The 22,560-nt window shown below is 42.2% G+C and overlaps 1 long non-coding RNA gene across 1 annotated transcript; it reads left to right on the top strand.

Annotated features, from left to right (window-relative positions):
* Positions 1 to 10,976: 10,976 nt before the first annotated feature.
* On the top strand, positions 10,977 to 12,593 carry LOC139434953 (uncharacterized). Its single transcript, XR_011644233.1, has 3 exons — positions 10,977 to 11,041; positions 11,904 to 12,012; positions 12,498 to 12,593. It is a non-coding gene; the product is annotated as an uncharacterized lncRNA (long non-coding RNA).
* Positions 12,594 to 22,560: the final 9,967 nt, after the last annotated feature.

Here is a 22,560-nt window from a genome sequence, read left to right as displayed (position 1 = left end):
TTTTCGTTGTGATCGCTAAATTCCCCTTGTTTATAATAATCACAGGTCCTTCAGCAGGATACTTGTAGTGATTCAAAGTGTGATTTTAGCAAATGAGTGCTTTTGTTTTGAAATCACTTCCGTGAGTTTGGCCCCGCCCCTCGCTCCAAGGACCATTAGACCAGAACCATATAATAGAAGAGTTACGACAACGGAAGTCCAAAAACGGTTATCGTCAAGTGGTTCATGTAGACGAGGATCGTTCCCCGGAAGTTCATGGCGGGCAATGTGAATGCATTGATAACAGGAAATAGAACTACGATTTTTGGTAATTATTAGTGAAGGTTTTGATTTGCAATATTTATACAACAAATCGATATGTGTATGTATTTACATCAATATATTTAAAAAAATAAAATATAATTTTCTAATATTAAGTGATAATATTAGGATTAGTGTGAACAACTAGTTTACATGTTACTAACAGTGCCTTGGTTAAAGAGCCTGTTGCTGTTTATTTATAGCTTTGAATTCTTTAAAACCAATATTATCTTCTTACACTTGTATGGTAGTCAGGAGCATCACTTTCTAATGTTTATTGATATATTTAGAGGGAGGGGATCTAAAGTAATGCTTTAAAATTCAGATTAGATTAATGTCTACCATTTTCTTAAATTCATGGTAGTTTCAGTAATCCCATGGTAATTGAGGACACAAGTTATCTAAAGGACTAATGTCATCTTTATGGCTTTCAGAAAGGACAGGAGACCGACAGGTGACTATCAAAGGACTAGCAGCAGCAGCAGCAGCAGCAGCAGCAGCAGCATGATGATGTTAAATGTGTTGTTTTAGGAACATCCATTGCAAATACATGGAATTCAATAAACATTGAATAGCATATCATGCAGTTTGTCTGTGCCTTTTCCTCTGTATTGTCCTGGTTGGCTGTGCTGCCTCCTAGTCGCCACCATGGTTTGCTGTGTTGCCTGGGGATGCTCAAATAGCTCCGAGAAAGGAATATGAATGTACGGCTTCCCCACTGACACAGAGCGGAGGAACAAATGGCTGGCTCAAGTCAGCAGGAGCAATTTCACGACCAACAGCAAAAAAATATTTGATGTAATTATATACAAACACATGCATTTGCACTTTTTCACAAAACGAAAACCACACCATTGGGAAAGCTTAATGTTTTGTTTAATACAAAAAAACAGGGAAAGGCTTGAAAAACACTGAGAGTTGAGACTCAGGGTGCAGGGTGAGGGTCTCAGTGCAGGTATTCAGGCTCCATTGAATCCTCCTCTGGTTCTTGTGCTGAAAGAGGGAGTAACAGACAGGATAAAGGGTTATACACACCTATATAGCACACCTATTGGATGGGAAATTGCCTTGGGGAGATAAGGTGTGGTCTTCGTTCTCAACTGAAGTTATGGAACTTTATTATTTGTGAGTTTAACAAAGTATGACAAATGGCATCAGTAACAGATGTGATATGAATTTCTATAAAGTTGTCTCACATTCTTGGTCATATTTGATATACAGTATGTAATGAGTATAACATGTCCAGTAAGTATAAAGTGTTTCCTAATACTGTGTATTCAACCACTATGGAATATGTATGTGGGCAGACAAAACTGAGTTGTTCTGTGTGTGAAGTAACCTCAAGTCACTCCGCAGGCACATTTTAATGCAGTAAACCAGTTTTTCAAGACAAAGAAGGGCAAGACTAGGCTGAGAGCAGAGGCTATACCCACCATCTCTGTGCATCGCCCTGTGGTCAAAAAGAGAAGGGCCCCTGCACCACGATTCAGCCCGGGACCTGTATCTACAAAGCCCATAGCTCATGATCACAGCTATAGTGTGAAAGGTGACACAGGTATAATAAGTATGAACTCTTAGTAAAGAAAGTAATATTTCTTATTTTTAAGTGCTATAATATTTAAAATGTTCGAACATTTCCAGTGCCATGTCTTCTACTTACATTCGTCTCAAAGATTGAGGGAAGAAGGGATGAGGAGACTGAGAGAAAGGAAAGTGAGGGTGAAGAAAGAGAGGACATGGCTAGTGAGGAGAGACCGGGAGGACGGACACCACCCACAGCAGCCAGTCAGCATACGAGGGAACCAGCAGCCAGTCAGCATACGAGGGAACCAGCAGCCAGTCAGCATACGAGGGAACCAGCAGCCAGTCAAACAGATCTATTAAAACATTTAAAGAGAAAATTAAAGAGCAAAGAAGGAATCACAACAAAAGCAAAGGCTGCACGAAGAAGAATCAGGAAGGAAAATGCAGCTCTCAAGACAACAATGAAAATTAGGGACAAGAAATATAAGAACACTTTTTCAAAAGACCAACTTAAGGCATTAGGCAGACTCACCACAAAGGGGATGAAATGGAGCAATGAGACAATTAAGAAGGCTTTAAAAATTCGCTTTGGGTGCAGACCAACGGGTTACAAAACTCTGCAGGGATTGAAGATTCCCCTTCCAGGAATAAGGACACTCCAAAGAATGATGCAATGTGTTAAGTTTGAGCCTGGTGTGTTGACAGAGGTCTTTGATTTCCTAAAATTGAAGGCAGATTGATTGACAGACCTTTAAAGGGAGTGTGTGTTGACCTTGGATTAAATGGCAATCACACCAAGTATGGAGTTAGACATGATTACAGGCAAACTGTACGGTGATGTGACTTTACCAGGTCACACAGGGGTGGCAACACATGCTTGTGTGTTTATGTTGGCTGGAAACACAACACGGTGGAAGCAAGTAGTGGCATATCATTACACTGGCAATTCTACCAATGGAGCAGAGTACAGGCCAATCATTATTGATATAATACAGAGGGCAGCATCCATAGGGCTACATGTGCTTGATGTCACCACCGACATGGGTAGCCCTAACCGAGCCATGCGGAAATCCTTTGGGGTGGACCAAAATAAAAAACATCGGTGCCACATCCAGCAACACCAGACAGGAAGCTTTATTTCATGCCCGATGTCCCACATCTGGTAAAAATGGAGTAAGAGAGGGACTTGAAAAACCTTGGTGTCTCTCTACTCATGTTGTTACAATTGTCTTGGTCAGAGTTGGGTGTAACGCGTTACTTTGTAACGCGTTACTGTAATAATATTACTTTGTCGGTAACGGAGTAGTGTAACGCGCTACTTTTATAATCCAGTAATCACACTACAGTTACTAACATTGCCCCGACACGCGTTACTTCGTTACTTTCTAAAATCAGTCATAATCAAACCTCAACAAACACCTGCAAAGAACACATGCTAGGTGAAGCTAACGCACATAGCTGTTGTTTATTTATATCACACACACGTAGTTCTTCCTCTGTTTTCCGGTTGTTGCTTGTTTTGAATGACGAATACACACTACCGCTGCCTGCTGGTAAGGAGAGTTATTGCCACTGACGCATGCGCAGTTCGTACGTGCTCGGCTGAAGTCTGGCTCCAGTGCAACACATGGCCAACACGCAGGAGAACACGCTGACGCAACAGCGTGAGCAGAGATAGACTGCGCAAAATATACAGATAGCAGGAGACAGAGGACAGCCACGGTCAGATAGCAGGAGACAGAGGACAGCCACGGTCAGATAGCAGGAGACAGAGGACAGCCATGGTCAGATAGGAAAACATTCAGGAGCTATCTGGATCAGTCTTATGCGTGAACTAAAGAGAACATTTGAAACTTTAGCAGTCTGAGTGATCTGCCTGTAGGGAGGGGCGGGCCGGCCCTGCGAGTAAAGTAACGAGTAAAGTAACGAGTAAAGTAACAAATTACTTTATGTAGATAGTAACGAAGTAGTGTAATATATTACTTTTTTTTAAAGTAATATGTAATATGTTACTTTTTTTTAGTAACGACCCCATCTCTGGTCTTGGTTACAGCTCTCAAGTTTTTTTTTTTGCCATTTCCACATCTTTAGAAAATATGAAATACAAAATTGAAGTGAAATCAACCTCTTCTCTGGAGAACAAACTTTGATTTCTCTGTCTTGTGAGTTTGCAGTCTTGCAGTTTTGCTCCTCCACCTGTAACATCACTGCCCCTCCACCTGCCATACAGTAGGTTACTAACAAGATTACTTATATAATACATGTTTAGTATGCTTACTTATATAAAACAGTAGTATTAAACTTACCTTGTGTTTTCACTCTCACTTAAGTCTCTCTCCCTTTGCCATCAATCCAAAATCAGCTGAGCTGCAACATTATACAGACAGGTAATAATCAACATAATCACAAGGACACAATATGGCTCTGCTAAAAACACTCTTACACGCACCAAAGTTATATTTATCTAATATTTAACTCCCTCCACCCCCGCATACAATCCCGTTTAGAAGCCCCTCTTCAAACGGAATTTACAATTAAAAGGCTGTTCAACGTGTGTTGCTAACTTGCTTCGGTATCCTAGCTTAATCTGTTATCTGTAAACGTTCCCTAAATCTACTAATTTAGGAATCATCCACCGACATCCTTTAATACACATGTTAATTTGAATCAGATGTACTGATAATATCCGCAATATAAATCTTTAAAATTCTTCTTACCTTTAAAAGTCCGTCACGAACGGTCTATTATGCTGCAACTCTACAGCTCTGCCAGCCTTGGCGCTAACTTCCGGGGAACGATTGAGAGGCTCCACGATCCACCATTGCTGTAAAAAAGTGGTCCATTGGAGTGAACGGAGATGTCGTAACTCTTCTATTATATGGCTCTGCATTAGACCATTTAGTAAGGCAAAAAGCAAAAACGCCTCTCAGACGCTCTTCCGTTTACGTGTTTAATAAAGAAAAAAAATTGGACGGTAGATACACGGATTATTTATGAACATCTGAATATAGTTGTTAAAGGTTTTAAGATATAAATAATCACATCATGGGGTCATTAAGGGTGTGTTCACACCTGCCTTGTATAGTCCGGTTGAATCGAACCCTGGTGCGTTTAGCCGCTTGGTGCGATTCATTTGGGTCGATGTGAACGCAGTCCGAGACCTCTTAAGTGAACTAAACAACCGGACTCTGGTCCGCTAAAATAGGTGGTCTCGGAGCGCTTGCTTGCTTGCGAACTCTGGAGCGGTTCATTGCTGGTGTGAACGCAGTCCGCACCAAAACATAGGAAGCGCAGTATTTACGTGTCACAAGAATGCGGATATTTTCAAAAATCTTTAGCGAAAGAGTCTTTCAAGACATCCGCGGTTATTTAGTTAAAGAGTAAAGCAGAATTAAGTGTTGAACAGGAAAGTAAAAATTCTCCGTCAGCTACATAAAAGTAAGAACACCTGTCCTCGGTGAAACACCCCTCCTCTGCAGAACGTCTCTCATGGATAATGTGCAGCAGCGCGGTCATTATGGGGAAAAGAACACCGACAGGCTGATCAGGAGCCCGACGCGAAGCGGAGGGATCTAGATCCTGTCGGATTCCCCATAATGACCAAGTCGCTGCCCATATTATCCCGCTTATTACATGGCCACATTCTCAACAAAGTAACGACATGACTCCCAATATTAATTGAAATGCTTTTGTGGATTTAGAAAATGATTTTATTGATTTAAAAAATAGTTGTATGTATTGATTTAAATTGACATGCATCCGCTAAGAAAAGTAGTCCGTTGTTACTGTTTGAGTAGCAACGGCAGGAACTGCTTCGATAGCGTTTTTGAGGAGCTTTTTGATTACAGATTTGAAAACATCGTTGCTTGCTTTAAAAGTAGCACAATTCATTATGTCAAACCTTGGAAAGTATCTAGATATCCCTGGCCTAATGCCAAAGTAACTGGCAACTGAATATGTGTCGCCGTCTGATGTCTATTTCTGGACCACTGCGTAAAAAGGAGGGTTTCTGCCCGTTACTTCTCCGCTGTTTTCTTGTCGCTCTTTTCTGGTCAGTTTCAGCCAAACTGTATACAGTTAAATCGAACGGACTTCTTTGTACAGATGTGAGCGTCCTTAACAACGGTCAATAAATCCTTGACAGCGGTCTGTCTGTTCTGGATTAAAAACGTGTCACGTGTTTTGAATTGACCAATCAAAATCGAGTATTCAACAATGCCATGTAATAATGTTTTTTAACGGACGTTGTCTGATTATATAATCATATGCGTGGGCCGCTAGTGTCTGTTGATCTCCAGACTAAAAGCAGCATGAGAATAACCTGCCGAAAGTGCCGATGCTCCATGGCGGAGGCTCCGCTAGAAATTGCCGGGATTTGCGTTTTTACCCCCTTAATGGTTGAACAGCATTTCCGAGCACATGACTTGTGTTTAAAGTTTATAGTCCGTTTGAGTTTTGCCCGTGTGAACGCAAACCGAACCTTCTGAAAAATGAAACAATGTAACAAACTGTGGTCTGGTGCGCACCAGAGAGCGGACTATTAGGTGTGAATGCACCCTAAGAATCCGTGTATCTACCGTCCAATTGTTTTTCTTTATTAAACACGTAAACGGAAGATCTTCTGAGGCGTTTTTGCTTTTCACCTTACTAAATGGTCAAATGGTCCTTGGAGCGAGGGGCAGGGCGAGACTCTCAGAAGTGATTTCAAAACAAAAGCACTCGTTTGCTAAAATCACACTTTGAATCACTACAGTATCCTGCTGAATCACCGGTGATTATTATAAACAAGGGGAATTTAGGGATCACAACGAAAACGGCCAAGACAGATATTGAGGGTTGGCAGGACCCCCAGCAGAAGAGTAATCGGCGGGACCCCCAACGGGACAGGACATAGGGTTGGCAGGACCCCCGGCAGGAGAATAGTCGGCGGGACCCCCAACGGGACAGGACATAGGGTTGGCAGGACTCCCGGCAGGAGAGTAGTCGGTGGGACCCCCAACGGGACAGGACATAGGGTTGGCAGGACCCCCGGCAGGAGAGTAGTCGGCGGGACCCCCAACGGGACAGGACATAGGGTTGGCAGGACCCCGGGAGGAGAGTAGACGGCGGGACCTCCAACGAGACAGGACAAAGGATTGGCAGGACCCCCGGCAGGAGAGTAGACGGCGGGACCTCCAACGGGACAGGACATAGGGTTGGCAGGACCACCGGCAGGAGAGTAGTCGGCGGGGCCTCCAACGAGACAGGACAAGGAGCTGGCAGGACCCCCGGCAGGAGAGTAGACGACGGGACCTCCAACGGGACAGGACAAAGGGTTGGCAGGACCCCCAGCGGAACCTCCAACGGTACTTGAGTAGGGATTTGAGAGGGGACTCGAGAGAGAACTCGAGAGGGAACTCGAGAGGAGACTCGAGAGATGACTTGAGAGGGATCTTGGGAGGGAACTTGAACGGAGACTTGAGAGGGGACTTGAGAAGGGACTCGAGAGGAGACGAGAGAGAGGGCTTGAGAGGTGACTTGAGAGGGATCTCGAAAGGGGACTCGAGAGGTAGCTCGAGAGGAGACTTGAGAGGGAACTGGAGAGGGGACTGGAGATGGGACTAGAGAAGGGACTCGAGGTGGGACTAGAGGTGGCACTAGAGGTGAGAGGAGGGACTTGAGAAGGGACTAGAGAAGGGACTAGAGAAGGGACTAGAGAAGGGACTCGAGGTGGGACTAGAGGAGGGAATTGAGATGGGACTATAGAAGGGACTAGAGAAGGGACTTGGGAAGGGACCAGAGGAGGGACTAGAGAGGGGACTAAAGGGGGGACTGGAGAAGGGACTTGGGAAGTGACTGGAGGAGGAACTTGAGAAAGGACTTGAGAAAGGACTTGAGAAAGGACTTGAGTAGGGACTAGAGAAGGGACTAGAGAAGGGACTAGAGAAGTGACTAGAGAAGTGACTAGAGGTGGGACTGGAGAAGGGACTAGACTGGGTACTTGAGAAGTGACTAGAGAAGTGACTAGAGGTGGGACTGGAGAAGGGACTAGGAAAGTGACCCGAGGAGGGACTAGGGAAGGGACTAGAGAAGGGACTAGAGGAGGGACCAGAGAGAGGACTAGAGAAGGGACTCAAGAAGAGACTAGAGAAGGGACCAGAGATGGGACTATGGCAGCTGGGGCCGGAGCTGAGTCTGGAACCATGGCCGGAAACATGGCCGCTGGGGCCGGAACCATGGCTGCTGGGGCCAGAACTGGGTCTGAAACCATGGCTGCTTGGGCCAGAACTGGGGCCGGAACCTTGGCTGCTGGGGCCAGAACTGGGTCCAGAACCATGGCTGCTGGGGCCGGAACCATGGCTGCTGGGCCCAGAACTGGGGCTGAAACCATGACTGCTGGGGCCTGTACCGGGGCTGTAACCATGGCTGCTGGGGGCTGAACTGGTTCTGGAACCATGGCCTTTTGGGCTCGTGCTGCTAACCTGGCCTTGCGACTCCTCTTAGGAGCCGTTTGGAGGCTCCGTGGACCTCCAAAAGCCAGACGAGTACCAGCGAATGGCTCCTGGACTGTAGCAAACACTGGGTGAGAAGCAGGGGCTGACACTAGACGACCACGTGTGGTATCAAAAAGGGAATCTGGAGACCTGGGTCTATCAGGATCGGGAAAACAAACCGTGAGGTAATCCAAAAGCCAGGCCGGTAAGAATGTAACCAAATCTTGATTCTTCAGTGTAAGGTGGACTGCATCTGCCAGAGCAGCATCTCGCTGCTGAACCCTGACCGCTCCTCTCCATCGATGAGCGCAGTTAGACAAAGAAAAGGTATAATCCACTAGTTCCTGCTCAAACAGATCTGCTGGGCCCATATTGTTGGTCGGTTCGTAATGTTACGGTGTGTGAAGCAGGCAGGGCCCAAATGCAGATATAAAATGAAAAACCTCCTTTATTTCAAGGCTAGGCGCAGATAAACAAAGACAAAACAGAACACTCACCGAAGAACAAGCCAATACACAAGACGAACCGACAAAGACAGAAAAAACAGAACTTAAATACACACAAGACTAATCATACAAACAAGACACAGGTGAGGAGGGAGGAGAAAACACAGGGACACCAGGTGAACACAATCGGGTAAATTAGACACACCAGGGAAACTAACGACAGGGAACCACAGACAGATCTAAACAAGACAAGACAAAACACAACGCAGACAGAAAACCAAAGACAGATCTAGACATGACAAAACACAACACAGACAGATCGTGACTAGGGTTGGGTACCGAGAACCGGTTCGGAACCGGTTCCAACATTTCGATTCCAACGGTATCATTTAGAAATGTGAATTTCGGTTCCGCTTTTCGATTCCTGAGGAAATGTTTCTCGCCGCTCTCCGTAGCCTACTGCATGACTGCAGCGGGGCGGGAAATGTAGCGTTGTACCTACACTTCCTACAGTGTAACCTGAGACCAGGGCCGGCCCGTCGCACTGGCATTATAAATGTTCGCCTAGGGCGCCAGATCTGTGGAGGCGCTGCGCTGACAGCTCTGGGAGAAAAAATAAATGTTTTGACCGTTGGTGCTCATCCTAATTTTCGGCCTTGATGTAACAACATTCATAATTAAGTAAATGTAACACCCTTTTCATCCCGGTTACACTTTTCATTTGCCCTGTACGATGGGCGCTGCAAGTGATGAAAATGGGGGATGTTGGTTTATCTGGCAACCGCAGCTCACGAGGGTGCACTGGAACCGGCGCTGTTGTTATTAGCATCTGGTGCTAGCTGCTCTAACGGAAGAAGAAGAAGAAGATGTTTCTACAATGATGTGGAGGGAGAGTCCTCTCCAGTCAGACTGAGAGGCTGATAACTTCAGCTCAGTGAGGTAAAGGACTCTCAGTGTTTAGATAGTTCACTTTAGTCTAAGTTATCTCAGTGGGTCTCAAACGTTTTGATCACAATTTATGTAAACACATATTTCCAAGGCACTCCTTTATAATTATTGGGATAAAACAGGTTTGAAATCATTCCAATGTAAACTATAGGACAGTAAACCAGACATATCGTTTTAAACTGGAGAGATAAAAAAATATGCATAAATAAAATAGTAAAATAAGATATGAATGAACAACAAAAATAAAATGCATTACATGTAGGCTATTTGTTATTTAATTATTCAAATGTAAACCGATCTTTTTCATATGGGTGTTTGGAGTTGTACCCCCTAGATCTAGTCTCTAGTAATTCTGCGTGTGCACCCACAGCAAATTCGCCAGTGTGAAAATCCTGGTGTTAGAGATTTTCGGGGTAAAGTGTTGTGGTTTTGGTGTTACATTTAATCATGATTAACACCGCCTGTTGTTAACACACTATATAGTACCGGGTTGGATCATGGTGTTAAACATATTTAACGACGGATAGTGTGTTCTCTCAATCCGGGTACTTTTACGTGATGTGCGTGAAATTATTTAGATCTCCGCCATCTTTTTGATGCAACCTTCAGTCTCGAGAGACCGCAGTCCGTGACGGTAAATTATCGCTACGTTTCATAATTTGTTCCCCAGATAGCTTACATTAATTTAGCTTGAAAATACAGTTGTGTGTGGTAGGTAGCGTAATTGTAAATGTATTGTTTTCATTACTAGCTTGCTAACTATTACTATTTGACTGTCATGACCAGGTGCAGGTGCACAGACCATACAGTCAATGCTTGCTTGCTAAACTAACTGTCGAATTAGATATGGATGTCGAATTAACGTTAGATATGTAACATAATATGTAATCATTACGAAGACCAATGTATTGCACATGTCTATCGTTAGTTCGACAGCGAGCTAACGAGCTCTAGTGTCCGTAAAAATGTTGTTCGATAATTGCCGCCTTTTACTTTTCTAACATCAGTCCGACTTGCAGCAAGTGTGATCGCTTGGCCTCACCCTCGACAGACTGCAGTCAGTGAGTGACGGTAAGTTATCTAGATAAATAACGTTACATTTACATTTAATGTTATCCAACATTACTTAATTTAAAAATAATGTTACAGTTGTGTGTGTGGTAGCTAATACCGCGTGACTGTACGTTATCTACGTTTCATTGAATTTGTTCCCCAAGTGAAATTATTTAAGTGTATGTAGTACAGTAATAAAGTTGTTGGCTAATTGGCTCCTTTTCCTTTCTAGCACGTGTTCTTCTGCTCCGTGCGGAAGCAGCCATCTTGTGTGGCCTCGACAACAGACTGCATGCAGTGAGTTATCTAAATAACGTTACATTTAATTGAATTTGTTCCCCAGTTAGCTAACATTAGTTAATTTCCCTTGAACATAGTTGTAGTTGTTTGTGGTAGCTAATAATGTTAACTATCTTGCTAAGAATATTTGCAACCCAGTCTCACGGCATACATTTAATCTATTGATTTGTGTTCACAAACACGATTTTCGCATTTGTTTTGTGGCACACAGAACGATTTTTCTTTTCTTGGAAGACCAGAAGCTGTGTGGTTCATAAAAACATGTTCTTACTCAATATCTTACCCTTAGCCTAACCCTTTTATTTTAAATGGTATAATGTCGGAGGAAAAGAAATGGCTCAGAATACTGAAATCTGTATTTTTTGTCATCTTTTTTTCCTTGTAATCTGGCGCCGCACGAAACATATTACCAATACAAATGCATTGCTTCTAAATATTGTTCTGTGTCAGAATACTGAAATCTGTATTTGTTTTTAAAATCTCTTTTTCCTTCTAATATGTTATTATTTACATTGCTTTTAAAGTCGTTCTGTGTGACACGAAAAAAATGGGGAAATCGTGTCTTTTTTTACTATAACACGAAATGCCTTGAGACTGGGTTGCAAGTGCAACACACCAACACTGTGCTTAATTTGGTCCCGAAACGTTTGTCATGAACAGATAGAAGCCTCAGCTTAAAGATACAAAAATAAAAGAACGGAGCATAAAGTAGAATTTCTTTATCTAAAGACAGTTCCAATTTATATTATGCCACCCTTACACAATTGGAGTATTTGCTTGCTTAAGAAGGGGAAGTTGTGATGCATCATAATAACTTGTGGAATAACAAATGTTGTGTTTCTCCATTGTACCCATATAGGGCTCTTGCTCTTCTCTTCAGCTGAAGATGATAGTGAAAGTGCAATACCGAAACCAAAAGAAGTACATCAAAATTCCAGAAGCTTGTTTTGACATCTTCATCACTGAAGGCAAGTAAACCACTTCAGAATCGGAATACCTTTATTAGTCCCACAGAGGGGAATTTTGCGATCCACCCTCATTAACATACTGTTACATTAGATGTGTGTGTGTGTGTGTGTGTGTGTGTGTGTGTGTGTGTGTGTGTGTGTGTGTGTGTGTGTGTGTGTGTGTGTGTGTGTGTGTGTGTGTGTGTGTGTGTGTGTGTGTGTGTGTGTGTGTGTGTGTGTGTGTGGGTGTGTGTGTGTGTGGTGTGTGTGTGTGTGTGTGTGTGTGTGTGTGTGTGTGTGTGTGTGTGTGTGTGTGTGTGTGTGTGTGTGGTGTGTGTGGTGTGTGTGTGTGTGTGTGTGTGTGTGTGTGTGTGTGTGTGTGTGTGTGTGTGTGTGTGGTGTGTGTGTGTGTGTGTGTGTGTGTGTGTGTGTGTGTGTGCTGTGTGTGTGTGTGTGTGTGTGTGTGTGTGTGGCTTCTGCTTATATTTGGTCTTCAATCCTTTTAGTGAAAGAGAGGTTTTCCATCCATGTGGACAGCATCTTATCAGTGGAGGATGAGACTGGCACAGAAGTGGACGACTACGCATTTCCAGATCTACTCACTACCAGTAGTAAAACCCTTTTCTCAGCAGCTATGTTGACGTCATAGCAGGGTAAACACAGGTGTAATAGATCAAATGAATTTTGGCCCGATCTATTTAGTGTGTCACAGCCATTCCAGTGAGACAGCATATTATCAGGGCCCTGGCCTGCCTACATCCTAAATTACATCTCTGTTTACGCTGCATGTCAACATGGCTGCTGAGAAAAGGGTCGATTTTACATTTCTCAATTGTATTGTATGCTAATTATCCCCATGCAAGTGTCAAGCACACCACACATTTCATTGCTATAAACAATACTATCTTAAAAGGTAAAGTATTGTTTATAGGAATCAAATGTGCATACTCCACTGATTTGGTGAAAATACATAATTGTGTACTTACTTGGGGTTCTTGTTGAAAGCCTTGTTCTTAAGCTTTTGCTAGACTAAAAAACACCATTGCTGTCTTAAGTATTGGTCCCAAGTAGAGTGCGCTCTTGTGGACAAGGACTTTGGGACTCATACTTGCAATGGAGGTTTTCAGTGGGTTTGTTGTATTTTTGAGAACACTTCACCAGTAGATTACATAAAGACATGACAAAGGAAGACCATATAATTTCAATATTCATATTTAATATCTCTTGTGTTATGACATTATTTTACAGAGCCATCCTCATCCCCCGCTTCAGGCACAGATACTATTTCAGTCACTTCGAAAAGCAGCAGTGAAATCGATTTCTACAGTGGCACTCTGAAACGCTTCAGAAAAGAGGAGGAGGCTTTGCAGGGACCACAAGCCAAAGATGTGAGTGCATATTCAATATGTCATGTACACCATTGTTTTACAGTTTAGTGACGTCTGTCCATCCGTGTGTCTGTACCAGTAGATTGCTCATAAACCTATACTGCTTACTAGGGATGCTCCGATCGATCGGTCACCGATCGATATCGGCCGATACTCACTCTCTACCGATCGATCGGTGCTCTCTAAACATGCCGATCGTGAGAGCCGATCGCATGAGGTAAAATACATGACACTTTTCTCTGTGCGTGGCAAAACAAGCTCGCCAAAATGGCTTCACCGGTCTGGCATTATTTTAAGGTGTCCGAAAAAGACAGTAAAATAGCGGTATGCAATGTGTGTGAAGCAGAAATCCTGCAGCTCCGCCCGCCGGACCGTTGAGCGGAGCAAAACACACAAGAGTTAGACCTAACACACTTAGCTATTTTATCTACCTCTGGAACAAGCTAAACTAGTTATTATAAATATATTTATTCTTCACTGTCGGGTCACTCATTACTAGATCAGTGAGCTGCATGAGATACTGACAGGCTGTCAGGAAAGAGAGAGAGGGGGAGGGAGAGAGGAAAAGAGAGCGCTTCCGCTCATTTCTCCCGTGTTATTCTCCAAAGTGAATGTAAACTTGAATAATGTACATCATTTGAATGTAATAATTAAGTTGATTGTTGTTTGTGGAAGCTCCAGTGAATGAGCCCCATTAACTGGGTTTAAACATCACTTTAAATGGAAGATTTAAAGTGATGTTTAAATCTTCCATTTAGGCCCCGCCCACGCGATCGGTATCGGCCGATACTGATTCCGACGATCGGCCCCGAAATTGGCGATCGGAGCATCCCTACTGCTTACTTAACGGGTGTCATTTTTGTTGTGTTTTGTTTTAAGCTGATAAAACAGGTTCTGCTGACCAAACCAGGAGGAAGTGATGTGCTGAAGGAGTATGAGGAAAAAGGAACAATTAGTCCTGCCACAAGAAAAGTGATGGTGAACATTCTAGTTGCAGACATGGTGCAGAGTGAGGGGTAAGATTCTAATTTGTTATAGCTTTGCATGAATGTGTCATGTATGTATAGGCTAAGTGTGGATGAAGTTGGTGCAATTGTATTTCTACATAAATTGAGTTCATTAAGTTTATATGTTCTTAAACTGAGTCTCTTAGACTTAAATGAATTAAATGTTGATAATGACTGTTTTTGCTCTACAGGAGAATCCCTCAGCGACTGACCAAAGAGAAGTATGCACTGGGGATTGTTACCCTGTTTCCCTCGCTCCAAGATCCACATGGGAAGACAGGCTATGTGAGTTATTCTTGATTATGATCAAAGTAGACTGTTTTAGATGGCTTACATCAGAGGTATCAAACTCAAGGCTCGGGTGGCCAAATCCGGCCCGTGACTTCATTTTCTGTGGCCCCAGCAAAGAGCTTGCAAAGAATGATATGTTTATTATATGGTTACATGATGATTTACAGAAGCACGTTGCCCATAAACTACATGTCCCATAATGCATCTCAATTTTTTTTTTTCAGAGTTTGACTTTTTTTTAAATGTTTCTTTTTTTATTTCACCTCCTTTTTTAAAAAAAAAATGTCACTTCTTTTTTTGATTTTGACTTTTTTTTCCAGAATTTGGTTTTTCTTTTAAAATTATTTTGTGACATTCTCATTGAAGAGATTTGCAATTATTTGCCTTAACTTCTACATTCAGACGTAGTTAATTCTGAAGTTTATACCCTATCTGATAATAATCCAATGCAGAGGCAATAATGTAATATATAATACATCATTTTATATAGTCTTAAAGTTACAACCTGCCCTTTGAGTGCAACCATAATGCTGATGTGGCCCGCGATGAAATTGAGATTGACACCCCTGGCTTACATGGTTCCTTGAATGCTGTGGGATTTCTATAACATGCTACTGCATTTAAGAATTCCTGTAGTTGTATACATACTGTAGGGTAGTTTAATTCATTTGGGCGGCTGTGGCTCAGGAGGTAGCGCATAGTCCAATGACTGCAGGGTTGGTGGTTCAAATCCCGTCTCCTCCTGTCCACATGTCAAAGTGTCCTTAGGCAAGACACTGAACCCCGAATTGCTCCCAATGAGCAGGCCTGCACCTTGCATGGCAGCTGCCGCCATTGGTTATGTGAATGTTTGTCAATGGGTGAATTTTCAATTTTGTTTTTTTCGGTCAGGAGCATTTTTATGACGGGCAGAAAGGCGGTGGGTTTCTAGCGTGGCGACTGAAGTCCGTTCAGAGAGCAACGCGACTTCCTGTGAGGTCCAAGGATTCCAGAATAGAAGAGAATGGAGGCCCCATGCTAAGGAGAGAGATAGGCCACTGTGATGATCATCCAGATGAGCAGAGATTTCAAGAACTCATATCTGTGATGAATCATACAAACAACAGAGAAGTCATCATGAAGAAGATGAGAGACACACTGGAATATAGACAGCGCCTTGTCCACGATCCTGAGAGATCCTCCACTGTCCTTTCAGTATTCCCGCGCCTGCTGGACACTAAAGGATTGGTAATATTTTATTACTCCTACTTTTGCTTATTATGAATGTTATTTTGATAGATGTTTTAAGCAACCTTCAGTTAAATGGAGATGATCTAAATCTGTGAAATTGGCATTAGTAGTACATTGAAAACCTGATGGTGGTTCTTGCGTTTGTGCTGTATATGTGTTTTAGATTCTCCAAGACTTCAGTCTCCTCTTTGGGTCAGAAACTCCATCCAAACTACTGGAAAAGTGGCCAACCTCCTTCAAAGCAAAGGTCATCCAACAGGCAGAAATGCTGACTTCCACACCCTTGCTGAAGCGCTTGTTGTTGTCTGCCAAGAACCAAAGGGCTGATGAACCATCACTGGAATCACCAGGTATGGTTTTAGGAACTGCATTGTCATATCATGTCATATTGCCTATTGTAAATTGTCTATGTGAGGCTGGAGGGAGTGTATGACCACACAGTTGGAGAATGCCAGGGTACAGTGGGTTTGGAAAGTATTCAGGCCACTTCACTTTTTCCATACTTTATTGTGTTGTGAGACTTCATGTCTTGTATTTTGCTTGTACATGCACTATGAACTGTTGGACATTATACAGATTGGTAAAAAAAAAAAGAAGTTGATCATTGTTCTCTTTTCTTACAGAGTGGGACAGTGATATGGCATCCATCCTCCTCCTTCGGCACCTCCTGTCACCCCAGCCTGCGGGAAGGAAGAAAACCCAGAAGATCAGTGTAGCTCAGGCCATTGACCATCTGGTCGTATTTCACAAGGTATGTGGCAGGTTTAAGAATGTTAGATCTAGCCACCAGAACTACTACAGAGAGCTGTCACTGTGATAAAGTAGGACTAGGCTAGTGCAAATATAAACTATTCCTAAAAACACACACATGTTAGCCATGTAAAATTAAAATGTTGCTTGCCTTGTCCTTCAGTCCTGTAGGAGTCTGGATGAGCACCTTCAGAGCCATATGGACACGAGCCAGCCATATCTTCTTGTTTCAGGGACCAGCAAGGAGGCTGTCGGCAACTTCTTCATTCTGATTGACAAGAAGCTCATCCCCTGTGAGGCTACCACTTCCTTAGCAGCAATTGATGAACTTTTTAAGCTTCACTTTGTCTTAGGCACTAGCTATGATCCAGCACTCAAAAGCATGTACGCATTTCTGCAAACAACTGTCTATAACATAGACGTTGACGCCACCAGTGAGAGCCCCAAGGTCAAGGAACTGAGAACTAAGTTTGTGTGTAATGTATAAGTGTTACATATGCAGATTATTGCTTGATACGCCTGGATCCTTAACTCGGCACCTTAAGCTTGTTCATGGCTTGTATCCAGGAAAACATTTTAATTTGATATGCGCTCAGGATGGCTGCTCATTGCAGTTCAAAAGTTTTTTAGGTTTTAAAAAACACTTGAGGAAATACCATGATAAGGATGGGGTCGTTTCAAGCAATAATCCTTCATGACCAGTCCAACAAGCTGTTATTCTCAGGGAAGACATTTTACATGTTGGTGATTCTGACATGGATCAAGATTTGCCGAATCAGCAGGCCAGTGGGTCTGGATCTTCTATCTCTAAAGATCAGTCGAAAGAAATGTGTGCATCTATTATAGCCAAATTACAGGGCAGTGGTGTTGCCAATAGTGTTATATTGTCCGTTGTTGAAAGCATGGAAGAGTATGTTGATGAAGTTCACACAAATCTGAAGGAACAAGTGTTGAGTGTAGTGCCTCCTGATAATGCCTGTCGCATCGCAGTTGAGGAAGTTTTCAAAAATGTACATAATTCTTTCACTGACTTTAACACAGACAGTAAATGGAGGAAATATTTCAGTGACAAATTGGGGGTTGTCGAACCAGTCGAAGTGCACTTGGGTGTTCGATTCGATTCAAAGAGAAACAAAATCTCTGGAATATATGAACAGGTACCAGTCAACGACACTTTCATTTATGTACCCATCTTGAAGACCTTGGAGTTTATTTTCAAGAATGAGGAAGTATGTCAACACATTCATGACACCAGACACAGTGACATGTATCAGGACTTTTCTGATGGACAGTATTATAAAAATCATCCTTTGTATTCCAAGTACAGTAATGCACTTCAAATTCAAGTTTATTACGACGATTTTGAAACGGCAAACCCATTAGGGTCTAAACAAGGCATTCATAAACTTGGATGTTTATATTTCACTCTTCGTAACTTGCCACCACGCCTGAATTCTTCTCTAATGAATATCCACCTCATTTCATTGTTTCACTCTCAGGACGGGAAAAAGTATGGCATTGACAGAATACTTAGTCCATTGGTTGAGGACATAAAAGTACTGGAACAGGGAATGAAAGTGTTGTTTGCTGAGCAATCAATCTATGGTACCATTGCACAGATTACAGGTGACAATCTAGGCTTAAATGGCCTTCTTGGATATGTGGAATCTTTCAGTGCAAACCATTATTGTAGGATGTGTCTCACTGACAAAACATCAGCTCAGACTGTGTTCACTCAGGATGACCCGCGGGTGATTTTGCGCACAAAACTATTAAATGAGGAACATTACAGTCATCTCATTCAGAACCCAGGTGAAGGCCATTGTTATGGTATCAAACGTAACAGCATACTCAATACCTTGACATACTTCAACATATGTGATAACTTTGTGTTTGACATAATGCATGACATCTTAGAAGGTGTAGCACAATATGAAGTCAAGCTGCTGTTTTTCTATTTAGGTGCCAATTTCATTTCTCGTGAGGGCATTCTCCAAAGAGTCTATGCATTCAACTTTGGCTATTTGGACAAAAAGAACCGTCCTACAAGGATAAACCTTGAACAATCTGGCAACGGAATTGGGCTCAATGCCAGTCAAACACTGTCTTATTAGGAACATTCCGCTCATGTTTGGTGATGTAGTCCCAGAAGGTAACAGACACTGGTATTTACTATTGTTGCTGTTGCATATCATCAATATTTTATTTTCGCCCAGCATTACTGAGGGAATGACAATATTTTTGAAACATCTTATAGCAGAGCATCATGGTTTATTCAAAGAGCTGTATCCTCTAAAGAATCTCATTCCAAAGCATCACTTTATGATCCACTATCCTGAATGCATTCGCCAAATTGGTCCGTTGGTACATGTGTGGACTATGAGATATGAAGCCAAACACAAGTTTTTTAAGTCCAGCATAAAAAACTTTAAGAACATAACCAAATCCCTTGCCAAGAAACACCAAATAGCTATTGCATATCACTGGGAATCCCTTGCCATCGAAGGCATAGAGTCTGGGCCTGTTAAAACAGAAATGTTGACTGATCTTGAAAATGGTGAAATTATTTCAAAACATTTCCAGCTTGATCTGTCTAGTGAAGTAAGTGTCACACCTTGGGTCAAATGTCAAGGTATTGAGTATCGTACCGGTCTTGTTGTCTGCTTAGACTTGATGGATGAGATACCAGTGTTTGGGCAGATTGTTTGTATTTTTCTGATGAGAGCTGAAATTCATTTTTTGGTATTAGACATGGAAAGTATATTTGTTGAGCATCTTCATGCCTTTAATGTTGTTAAGCAGGATAGTCTTTCAGTCATCAAACCTGATTCACTGCAATTTCATAAGCCTTTCGATCTGCAAATGTCTGCAAGTGCCAATGACCACCCTTTTTATGTTTGTCTTAGACAGCTATGTGCTTGTAATTTGTATTTATCCCTCACACCCATGGTGTGGTGAGGTCCAAAAAGGTTGTTTGTTGCCTGGCACGGCAGGCAACAAACAACCTTTTCGGACCTCCACTGCCATAGAGGGTTATTTTTGTACATATACATTTTTGCTGTTGAACAATATTGAATGTTGGTTGAATTGCATATTGTGAGAATTTGTGCATTGTGAACATTTGTCAGTCTTAAGAGACATGCCACCATTCAAATAAAGCACTTGGCATATATGTTATCTGGAATGATTTATTGGTCATTGTAACTTTTAACACCAGTTTGTTGTACATCATAATACCAATACACAACATTGACTCTAGATTAGTGTTCATTTTGAACTCCCAGAGGTGTTGAGGTTAATGCAAAATGCAACACCAGTATAATGTGCATTCAACACTAGCTCAGTGTACATGTTTAACTCTTAAAGGTGTTAAATGGGAGAAGATGTATCACTACTGTAGTGTTACTCTACACCAGAACAGTGTTGAATTGAAGATGCAGCCAACACTGTTAGTGTTGTTATTGGTGTTCAGTGTTGGTGTTCACATCTTACACTCTTAGTGTTGGTATAGTAACACGTGATAGTGTTATATTTAGGGATGTCCCGATCACCTTTTTTTGCTCCCGATCCGATTCCGATCATTTGATTTTGACAATCTGCCGATACCGATTTTTCCCGATCCGATCTTTATGCAATGCATTAAGAGAAAAAAAAAAGGTAACAGATAACGGCTGGTCATCCAACGCGATGAATTCAGCTATCTTGACTGTTATTTTTTGGCCTTTTCACTGTTCTGGGGCAGTTTCTCTTTCCTTTTAAAAGTGTCGGTTGTTTCAGTGCCGTTACCTGAGTGGCCGCTGTGTACTCGCCGTGTTGTTGTTGGTGTTTGTTTCTCAGGTAGCGTATTAGATTGTCGTGTTGAACGTAGCTCTGTTCTTTCCACCACGCGGAACCTCTGCCTTGCAAACATTGCATCTGGCTGTTACACTGCCTTCGCTTTCAATTTTATAATACTTCCAAACTCCTGACATTTTCTCTGTCCCGACTCCCGAGTCACCAGCTGAACGTAGCCTCTCGTTAGCTTACTGCTACTATTAGACACTGCGCCCACTTGTTGCCAGCTTTGAGAGGAATAAGCAACCAGGTCTGAAAACAAGCCCAAAGGAAGCAACACATACATGATGTTGTGTAATTTTGAACCAAAACTAAGACCTTAGGATGACTTTAAGACGTGAACATGGTCATTTTTGTTTTGTAACATTAAATTAAAAAAAAAAAATCCCGATCCCCGATTTTTTGAAAATCACGTGCTCGGCTCCGATCCCCGATCACGTGATCGAATCGGGACATCTCTAGTTATATTGTCAACACTTTGGAAAGTGTTAAGTCAACACTTTGGAAAGTGTTAATTTAACACTTGCTGGTGGTTTCAATATAAACTCTTTCATAGTGTTAAAATTAACTACATGGGTGTTGAATTTTAGATTTCAAATTTGCTGTGTGCTGTCTCTTGTTAAGCCACTATATTGTTTGCATTTGATTGATAGAATATGCAAAAGCACCGATTTATTATTAGAGGAGGAGTTTCAAATGTTTTCATTGTTCTGGGTGAATCAAGTTTAAAGGGCTGTTACATGAGGTTGTGTCTCGCTGGTATTGTTTTCATCTTGTAAACTTGTGTGCACGGATTCCAATCTGCTCCCGACACCCTTTCACCCGGTGACACTCCGTCTGCAGTCACACCCTCAGCTGAATGAGACGTCTTATTTAAACTGGACGCTGGAGGGTGTAAACACAGCGACAAGCCTTAGGACATAATTTGCAAGAAACAGGAACTTTTTGAACCATCGCTTTATCAGCATATCTCGAAAAAAAAAATGTATTAAACTCCTACAGTTCCCCTCTTAAACCCCACGGACCCGTATCCGGGCCCGAAATTGCGTAATTTGCAGGAAAAAACGTCTAAGGAACCTTCATATTTAATAAACTATGAATGTTTTATATCCATATAACGGAAACAACTCATTTAACTGATCTTTTCATTTTTTAAAACAAACTCAAAATGCTAACAGTGAGCCTCTGAATTAGCCCCGAGCGAAACATGCTAACCTATTACTGCAACGAAAATCACTCCTAGCACCCTTATTACTTATCCTAGCTGCACACTAAACGCATCGTGTATGATCGTAAGGAGACACAGAATCTAATGGTACCCACCTCAACACTCAAAGATTACAGATTGCGGAGAAAATAACAAAAATCTACATCAAAACATGTGGCGCTAGGTAGCCCAAAACGCTAACATGGTTTACCGTGGTCTTAGGTCTGTTCAAAACTGGTCTTCAATGGCATTAAAACGATAAAAAAACGATGGTGTATTTAATCCATAGGTCAATCCAACGTGTCTGTGTCCCCTATGAAATGTTCTGATGTTATGAGCTTTGTTTCTCCATTGTTCCCTTAGTTTGTATGGCAACTTGAAGACAACCATTTTCATATTGGAGGGCATATCCAACTCTTGCATGTACTGAAGTTCTTCCATCACATTAGCACATCCACGCAGAAATAAAGCATAGGCTTGTAGTGCTTTAATGTCTTCTGCCTTTGTTATTGTTGGCCAAGCTAGAGCCTTTCCTATGTAAGCAGCAGCGATCTTGTACTCATTCCCAAAATGTTCTTGCAAAAGACCCTTTGCCACAATGTAGCCACGTTCTGGAGCCATATGCTGGCAGCTACGAACCAGTTCCTGTGGCTGTCCTTTTGTGAACTGTTCTAAATAGTACAGTCGGCTTTGCTGGCTTTGTTTTCCACTCCTTGTTCAAATGCTTTAATGAAAGCCTTGTACTGAAACAGGTCTCCATCAAAGATAGGAATGTCTCTTGCTGGTAGAGACAGTAAACGTTGCTGGTGAACCAGTGCAGCTGTTATTTCATTTTGCTTTTGCATTATCGTGAATAAACCTT

The sequence above is a fragment of the Pseudochaenichthys georgianus genome, chromosome 13 (genome assembly GCF_902827115.2).
Source record: "Pseudochaenichthys georgianus chromosome 13, fPseGeo1.2, whole genome shotgun sequence".
Classification (NCBI taxonomy): domain Eukaryota; kingdom Metazoa; phylum Chordata; class Actinopteri; order Perciformes; family Channichthyidae; genus Pseudochaenichthys; species Pseudochaenichthys georgianus.
Note: the sequence above shows the minus strand (reverse complement) of the source record. Positions and strands in the feature narration are given on the sequence as shown.